Raw genomic sequence first — 10,000 nt, forward strand, 5'->3', positions numbered from 1 at the left:
AGAACTATCATCACCATCACCACCACCACCACCACCACCACCACCAAAAGACCACCACCATCAACAACAACAAAAGACGAGAGAAAAACAAATTGCACCTTTATTACTACCATCACCTTTACCACCACCTACTAACAACAGTAGTAGTAGTAGTAGTAGTAGTAGTAGTAGTAGTAGTAGTAGTAGTAGTAGTAGTAGTAGTAACAAAAGAGTAACAGTAAAAGCAATGAAGTGAGGCAAGGAATATTAAGGTTCTCAATAGGAACTCCTGAATACACGAGAGGTACCGCCCGTGGCCAGGCAGGGGGGCGCCCATTACAGCTGCTACAGGGCTGAGGGGCGTGGACGGCTCTCCCTCCTTTGTTGGCCCGGCAGAACACGGGGCTGGGCGAGGCATAATGCAAGGAAGGAATCACTACCGACGCTCTTCAGTTCACACAGCTGTTGTTATTAAGTGTCTGGCTGTGATTTATAGTGGTTAGAGACAGTTATTTTTATTCGTACTTTTATTATTATTAAGTTTGTTGCTTTGATTTACTGGAGCATGTCAAGAAACACTTCTGCCCACACCCCTGCCACTTCAGAAAGGCTCTAGTTGAAGTGACACGTGTTTTAAGGGTGTTTTTTTAAGGTTTTAGTGACGGATTAATAAGTTTTCTGGATTGTTCACAGGAGGAACACTCGTGAGAACCAGGCTACTCATCTCTGTGGCCTTGGAAAACAGTCTTGATGAGAGAGCAAAGCGCTTCTCAATACGGGGCATAGTGCTGATACAAACTTGCTCTTCTATTCATATATCTATTCTCAAGTTCATGGCTCTAATTTATTTATGGAAACACAAATTTTTAATCATACTTATATCATTATTATTTCTTCCTTGCTTTTCGATTCCACGGCGAGACTTAAGTGGCGAATTTGCTGAGCCACTGATGATAATAAGGCGAAGTATTCCGTCTCTTAATTCTCTAACACAAGAATGTGAAGCGGTCCGAGAAGCAGGTGTGGATTCCTGCGAGCTACAGTGATCAGTCTTGGTGCCTCCTCTGTGTTTCGTGTCTTGTGTTTCGTGTCTTGTGTTTCGTGTCTTGTGTTTCGTGTCTTGTGTGCCTCCTCTGTGTTTCGTGACGGTAGTGACTCACGAAAGTGTCTTCATGACGTTGACAGATACGCACGCTTGGGACTTGAGTGACAGCGTAGGTGGACTGAAGAAGAAGAGGAGGAGGAGGAGGAGGAGGAGGAGGAGGAGGAGGAGGAGGAGGAGGAGCAGGAGGAAAAGAGAGCAGCGGGACATCAAAGAGAAGCGTTAAGAGGTTAAAGGGAAAAAAATGAAAGAGAGAGAAAGATGAAAGGAACATTTGCACAGTCAACACATTAACTTTAGAGCATAGGAACATAACAAAGTAAGAGAAGCTGCAAGAAGTCATCGGGCCTACACGTGCCAGTCTTCTTATAAAACACACCTATCTATATCCACTCATTGTCTGTCTATTTGCCTGTCTGCTTGTCTGTCCCTCTGTCTGTCTGTCTGTCTATCTCGTCGTTTTCAATACCAACAAACTAATTTAGTCTTTCATTTTCATTCCATCATCTTTTTCACCTTTTTTTTCTGCATTCAAGTCACCTACGACTCAAATTAAACGCTATTTACCAACTAGCACCTCAAATATAGTAATGAAACTACGGTACATCACGCCCGGGGAAAAATTTCACATGTTCTGGCCGACTGACGTATGAACAGCGCCAGTCTCCACCAGCGCCGCCTGAGGTCACTGCGGGAAGACACAGCAACAACAGCAACAAGAACCCCAGGCTAATGTGTGGGTTTGGCAAGACGTGGAGGGGCGGAACACTGCATTTACTTAAGCTGAGGAAAGAGTAATAATCGGCCTACCTACAAATTGTTAACATAGGCCGCTACAGATGCCTCCCAGACTAGGCCCAAGGTTCTGCCTAAGTCACGCAAGGGTTGAAGATCTAGACACACACACACACACACACACAGTAATGGTATAATCTTTGGTAATACCGCTGTTCCCTCCTTCCCTCCCTCCTTTCCTCCCTGCCTCCTTTCTTCCTTCCTCTCCCACCCCCACCCACTTCCTTCCTCTCTCTCTCTCTCCCTCCCACCAGAGTACAAGGTCGAGGGAAACGAGTTAGAGGGAGGGAGAGAGAGTGTGAGGCACCGGTGGAGGGAAGAATGGAGAAAAATGCTAAAAAAGGAGTGAGTGAAGGGAGGAAAAATAAGAGGAAAGGGGTCAACGAGAGGGAAGATGAATGGAGGGAGGGAGGGAGAAAGGGAGGGAGAGAGGGAGAGGAGGGAGAAGAGGTAAAGCTTGTTTTTATTGAGCTGACCTGACGGTGAACGGCCATAATAGAACTCTGGGTGATGATGGTGATAATTATAATGATGATTTGAAGACACATGGTGATAATGACAAAGGTGATAAGGAACACACACACACACACACACACACACACACACACACACACACACACACACACACACACACACACACACACACACACACACACACACACACATTCAGAAGCAGAAGAGAGAATACAGGACCCCAGGCAGAGAGAGAGAGAGAGAGAGAGAGAGAGAGAGAGAGAGAGAGAGAGAGAGAGAGAGAGAGAGAGAGAGAGAGCAAACCGTGATGCTGCCCTCTATACTCCCCCTCTCCCCCTCCCCCTCTCTAAACACCAGGTAAGTACAGGTGTTTCCGCCGGCGCTGCATGATGGTTGCAATGCCCCAGCGTCACGAACACCGCAACAACGCCATCACCACCACCACCACCATCACCATCACTAATAATACAGATGCACTCCCGCCATTCACCATCACCACCACATCACCACAGGGCCGAGGCAACACTGTATTCATTGTATTGCTTATTCATTGTGTTGTTTGTAGTGAGCTGGTGTATTTCAATGAGGGAATGCTACACTCGTTTGCCTCCACGTGATCGGCTGAGCGACTTGGTAAGAATAATATTTTCTGAAGCATCATAAAGAAAATAAGGAACTATTGAGATGTTTAGTCAGTTAATATTTACCGAGTCACAGCAGAATAAGTATGCAAAGTCAATGAAATGAAGAGATAAGATGAATAAATAAAAGTGAAGAGATAAGAATAGAAATTAATTTAAAAAAAATGCATTATGATAAACAGATACGATAACAGGAAAAAAAAACTACGTACAAATTGAATGCAAATGTGTGAACGAGTAAATGGTGCTTTGCCTGGGCCGCCTCGTGTGGGATTGCCGGCCTGGTACATAGATAAACAGACAGACACATAGATAGATAGAAATAGATTAATACAAAAAAAAAGGCAGACACAGATAAAAATACAGATTAATACAAAACACACACACACACACACACACACACACACACACACACACACACACACACACACACACACACACACGACAACAGCCAAACAATTATACCATAGCCCGGACGTCTGCACACTTGTCTTGGGGAGTCGCGCCTCTTCCTTTACTGTTCACTCAATGCCGCGCCGGACGAGCTGCAATGCCCACGCACGACACAGGAAATGCCAAACGTATAATTGCCTCCACTACGCTCTCATACCAAGCGTGAACCTAACCACTGACATTTCATTAAGGTTTATCACACTAATTTAAACATCGTGTTGTCTAATTTGCTTCTTCATCTAACTTGTTGTTGTGGATGGATCTAAATGCACTTTGGTCTTTAATAAGTTGGTAGCAGTGTATCTGATTAGTGGCCGTAGTGGTTCAGACGTGCTGTAGTGTGTTATGAGTGTAGTACAGGAAGGAAAGGGCTGGCCGCATTGGAGGGTAGGCGATCTGTGGCCCAGTGTTCCTCCTTCTGTGTGTCCTTTGTGGATTTACTGCTAGAATGGAAGGCCTGATCGCGCTGAAGGATGGATGATCTCTTTTAGTAATTGTTCCTCTCATGTTTGTTGTGGATAATGTGTCAAGGCTAAAGACGACGTTGATATTAATTAGTGTACAGATGGATAGATTAATTGACTGACTTCATACTGGGACTGACACGTGTAAGCCTGGTCTCTTCTTGCAGCTTCCCTTATTTCTTATGTTCGTATGTTCTTATGACTGGTTTAAAAGGAAAAAAAAAAGGAACGGCGCCGCCACAAAATGTTATAAGCAACTAAGAAATTATAGTGATAGAGTGAAATAATAGCAATAACAAAACTGAGATAGCGTAAAATAACAGGAATATTAATGAAAAAGAAAAAGTTACAAGATATAAGAGGAAGTCAAATTAACATAGATAAAACAAATAAAGGACATAGTTTGGAATGCGCTGCTTCATCCTCACTAAACCATCCTGCCATGTACAGTGCACTCCCACCACAAGCTTTACGAAGTCTCCCACCACGCACTTTACAACTCACCCTGACGCACGTGTCCCCACCCCGTGCAAAAAGCGGCGGCACGTGACCCCATTGCTGCGACGCCGAAGTCCGATGAACCACCCATGCAAAAAGATAAGAGAGAAAGGCGCCCTCATGCCCTCCCCACAGCAGCCTCGATTCTCTGTGCTGCAGCAAATACCACGAAACAAAAGGGAAAGGTGTTCTCGTAGCCCCACTAAGGCTTGCTACCTCCCAGTCTGTGCCACAATGTACTGAGAGAGGAAGGCATTCGCATAGCATCTCTTTCCTCCCTCTGGACTCTCTCTGTGCCACAAGCCATGCCCGTAACAAGACGAGAGCGTGCCACAGACGTCCACAGTGAAGCAAACTATAACATCAAGGTCTGTTTGTTGTTTGGTCTAAGTTGGTATCAAAATATTTTCTCATATATTTTTTTTTTTTTTTCACTGACAATTCTCTTTTAAGACTTGCATCTCCAGTGGATATTTTTTTATTTATTCTTCAGTCTTTTGTTTCCTTTCGCCAATTCCTCTCTTACATAGAAATTAACAAATAAATAGGTCAAGATCCATCGCTGTTTGGTCTTCCTTTGTATTTCTTTGCATACCTGAAATACACAGCTGGACATAAGGACAATGCCGTCACAACACCGTCTTCACCACCACCACCACCACCACCACCACCACACGCTGAGGCCGCTGAAATAACGCTGTAATGCCGATATGCTGTACTCCTGGACGTGCCTCACCCCGCCCCTCGCAGCCTGCCCGCGTTTGTGTGTGTGTGTGTTGCGTAGCTGATTCCGGACACCCGCTGCACTCAGAGAAATAACCGTATACTCTCTCTCTCTCTCTCTCTCTCTCTCTCTCTCTCTCTCTCTCTCTCTCTCTCTCTCTCTGAATGGCTAGCTTTTCATCTTCTTTTTCTTCCTTTTTTTACTTTTGTTTGTATGAAGACAAGTTGTGATATTAGTCTCTCTCTCTCTCTCTCTCTCTCTCTCTCTCTCTCTCTCTCTCTCTCTCTCTCTCTGACTCCTGATACTCACCTGAACTCCCCATCACCTCCCCCGGTTTGCCTCATGTGTTGTAATTATTTATTTATTTTTTATTTATTTATTCTATTTATTTTATTTTTTTTTTTGCCACTAAATCAAAAAGGAACTGGGATTTTTTTAATACTGACACCTCAAGGCGAGTGTTCTGGATGTTTCAGTTTTATTCACAAGAAATGTACTTGCTTTTGGTGGAAATTTAATGGACAGACAGAAGAAAAGAAAGATAGAGACAGACGGAGGGACAATGAGATAGACAGGCATACATACATACATACATACATACATACATACATACATACATACATACATATAGACAGACAAACAGACGCAACACAGTAACATAGATGATTTGGTGTGTTTCATCTTTTATTTACTCAACAGACAGACAGACAGACAGACGGACAGACAGACAGACAGACAGACAGACAGGGAGAAAAACACGCGGAAAAGTCAGAAAAAGAAACAAAAAACAATGAGACAAAGCAAGAAACAGACACATCACTTAGCAAGAGCCTCAGTTTAATACCTTGACTTTAATGATCTTCCCTCTCATTAACTCACCTCATCTCTCGTGCCGCCACACACCACACCCCTACAGTTCTTTCCACGCCCGCATCTCACCCCTAATCTACTTAACTTACAGACCGCCACACACCACACACCACACTACCCACACAAGCCGACATCCATATCCACTTACCCATCTACCCAACTCACTGATCACCACACACATAACCACCACGCACCACATCCACACCCACACACTCCCTCCAACACCCACATCGTTAACCTAACTTAACCTAACCAAATTCATGTACCCACCTCACAAACCACCCCACATTACACCAAACACCTTCCCCACACCCACACCATCCCTCCAACAGCCAGTCGACAGCATCCACCCATTTCCCCAGCTTCTCCCCACCGCCAGAGTGACCCCAGCATGACTCAGCCCCGGTGGAAGAAAGCGCCAGTCCAGCGGGTATCCAGGTGTATGCCAAACCCACGAGTCACCCCGGATGGAGGGCACCGGGGAGCAGAAGCACAGGGAGAGATAGAGGCCCAGCGGAAGGAAGGGAGGAAAAGAAAGGGGTGGGAGGAAAAGAAGTGAGAGGGAGGGAGGAAAGGAGTGACAGGCGGGGAAGTGAAGAGGAAGAGAGGAAAGAAATGAGAGAAGTGGGAGAGAGGGGGAAAAGTAAGGCGAGTAACTGAGAGAGAGAGAGAGAGAGAGAGAGAGAGAGAGAGAGAGAGAGAGAGAGAGAGAGAGAGAGAGAGAGAGAGAGAGAGTAATGTCGTGTGAGAAGAGGATTAGAAGCCCGCCGCGCACTGAGAGAGGATCATCCAGAGAGATGAAGAAACTCACACTAGAGAGGGAAAGGTTGGTGGTGGTGGTGGTGGTGGTGGTGGTGGTGGTGGTGGTGGTGGTGGTGGTGGTGGTGGTGGTGGTGGTGGTGGGTGGAGGTAAGAAGGATGGAAGGGCAAGATGAAGAGAAGACGAAGACAACGACGAAGAAGGAAAAGATGATGAGGAAATAATAATGAAATAACAATAAAAAACAACAAAAAATGAAAATATGAGGATTACCAGCATTATTATTATTATTATTATTATTATTATTATTATTATTATTATTATTATTATTATTATTATTATTACGTATTATCATTATCGTCACCACCACCACCACCACCACCACCACCACCACCACCACCAACAACAACAACAACAACAACAGTAGTAGTAGTAGTATTAGTAGTAGTAGTAGTGGGGGAGTCCTTGCTTACTTGTATCACCCGCCTCACCCAGTACTGTTACTCGTGCACCTTCGAAGGACGAGGTGAAGGGAAAAAAAGGAAAGAAAAACAAGTGGAAACAATATTACGGTGTGTGTGTGTGTGTGTGTGTGTGTGTGTGTGTGTGTGTGTGTGTGTGTGTGTGTGTGTGTGTTGAAGATGACGATACAAGTGACTGTGATGGCAGTGATGGTGACAGTTATGGGTGGTATAGGTGTTGGTCTTAGTAGTAGTAGTGGTGGTGGTGGTGGTGGTGGTGGTGGTGGTGGTGTGGGTCTCTGGGTCACACAACCGGTTTCTCCTCCCCGCCGGCGTCTCATGTACGTTTGAACAAGGTCGGGGTGTAGATGTGTGTGTGTGTGTGTGTGTGTGTGTGTGTGTGTGTGTGTGTGTGTGTGTGTGTGTGTGTGTGTGTGTGTGTGTGTGTGTGTGTGTGTGTGTGTGTGTGTGTGTGTTACTAAAACCATTATCTACATCCGTACACCGCGTCGCTACACACACACACACACACACACACACACACACACACACACACACACACACACACCTGTCTGGGAGTCAGGAATAGGGGAAGAGGTTTGGCAGGCAGGCAGGTTGATAGGAATAGGGGTGGAGTGGGGATAGGGGGAAGGAGGAAGAAAGGGGGGAGTGTACATACCGATCTAATTACACACCTGCACACGTAATCCAAACCTGTCACGGCGCGGCAGGTAAAGGTAACAGGTGAGTCTCAGCATACAGTTACAGGCAGCGTTGTGTTTCCGTGTTGGCTTATCTGTTAATAACTCAAGTGCGTGGATGAGTGTTGGCAGGTGTTACTCATTCATTGCCTTACTTAACTCACTCAAAGTCACGTAATTTTTCTTTTAATGTTACAATCTGCTGTTTAGACTCTCTTTAATATTTATGTAGTCTAAACAGAAAAGAGAACTAACCTATTTTTTTTTTTTTTTGTCTCGTCTGTCTCAACGCTATGCATTTTTTTTTCTTTTAATTCTACAATCTACTTTTTCAAACGTTTATTCTTGTACCGAACTCCTTTAAATATTTTCTTAGGTCTAAATAGATAAAACGACTAACCTACTTTTCTTTTTTTTTTTGTCTCGTCTGTCTGAACGCTATACAATTTTTTTCTTTTAATTCTACAATATATATACTTTTTCAAACGTTTATTCTTGTACCAACCTCCTTTAAATATTTCTGCAGTCTAAATAGAAAAGAATAACCTCCTTTCTTTTCTGTTTTTTTGTCTCGCCTGTCTCACCGCAAACCATCTTTACAGTGTTCTCGTGGTCAGTGAAACACACCCATAGGAGTAAAACATTTAACACTCCTCCACTCCCTCACACTAACACACCCACTCCTTCACATTCCTTCGGTCTCTCATACTGGCACACTCTCATTACTCCCTCACTAACACCCTCCTTCACACTAATACATTTCTTCATACTAATTCACTCCTTCACTCCCTCACACTGACACACTCCTTCACTCCCTCACACTGACACACTCCTTCACTCCCTCACACTGATATACTTCCTGGTGGTAACATATAATAGTAATTTTCATCTGCCTCACTTCAGCACTACACCTGTTGACACCTCATTAGTGCCTGTTCACCGCTAGCATCCTCGAAACACAAGTCATTCCTCACTTCATTGTATCAGCCTCCCCAATGAACACAAAGGAAGCACAAGCAGGAGGTAGCGAGTCTCCTGCTGACCTGTAAGAGACTGAGTGTGTGTGGTAGACTGGACTGTTTAACCTGACAGGGAGGTAGGGTGGTAGAAATTAAGTTTTTTTTTCTCTGCAAACTGCTTCCGTAAGGCATGACTGGCAGAAATAAATACATAAATAAAATGAATAAATAAAACATGAAGTATGGAAAAATTACATAGATACTTTTACAAGAACGAAGTAAAACTGGTACTCAAACTATCTTGAAAAAAAAAATAAAGAAAAAAATTATCACTAAATAAAAAAAATAAAATAGTTTAATAAAGACAATTAACTGTATCAATAAACAGATAAAAAAAAATACTTGAATAAATAAACAAGTAATATTAATAACAACAACCAAACACAACAAGCAGTGCCACGCCATCACCAGCAAACTAATCTAACCCACTACAACTCCACCACAACCCACAATATTTGAGTTCCTGATTGGCGAGACGTCTAACTCGTCAAATCTTCTCTTAAAAGCAGCAACTGTTAAACGACTGGTAAAATTAGAGGGAAGGGAATACCAGACATCAACAGACTGAAGGAACAAGAGACTGGTTCCGCTTGACAATCACCTTCTACCAATTATCTTGAAGTGTTACGTCTTGTTACATTTGATTGAGCGACTGGAAGGAAATACTCGGTAATAATATTGTAATAGCCTCTGTACGCTGCCAGCACTTGCATTACATCACCTCGCACCCTTCATTATGTCACATTCAGCAGATTCAGCCATGTGGTTGGTAGTGCCGTGTCATTAGGGAGCTTTAAAAGATTAGATAAATTTATGGACGGGGATGATAGGTGGAAATAAGTGGGTGTGTTTCATGCCGGGACTGCCACGTGTAGGCTTGATGGCTTTTCCTTCCACCTTCATTTACTTCCTCATCTTCATAATACGTGTAGTTCTTTTAGTCTTTCTTCATTAAAAATATTCCTCAGCATGACAAAAATTATTCAACACTTATACTCACTTCATATTTTTGTAATGAGAAACCAAAATTACATTGCTTAAGATGGTATATAATGAGCT

At 43.6% G+C, this 10,000-nt stretch overlaps 1 protein-coding gene across 1 annotated transcript in view; it reads right to left on the bottom strand.

The window, feature by feature from the left end:
* The window catches only part of LOC135105147 (uncharacterized), a 307,777-nt gene that overhangs the window by 291,160 nt on the left and 6,617 nt on the right, over window positions 1-10,000 (bottom strand). The window lies entirely within an intron of this gene.

This window comes from Scylla paramamosain, chromosome 11 (genome assembly GCF_035594125.1).
Source record: "Scylla paramamosain isolate STU-SP2022 chromosome 11, ASM3559412v1, whole genome shotgun sequence".
NCBI lineage: Eukaryota > Metazoa > Arthropoda > Malacostraca > Decapoda > Portunidae > Scylla > Scylla paramamosain.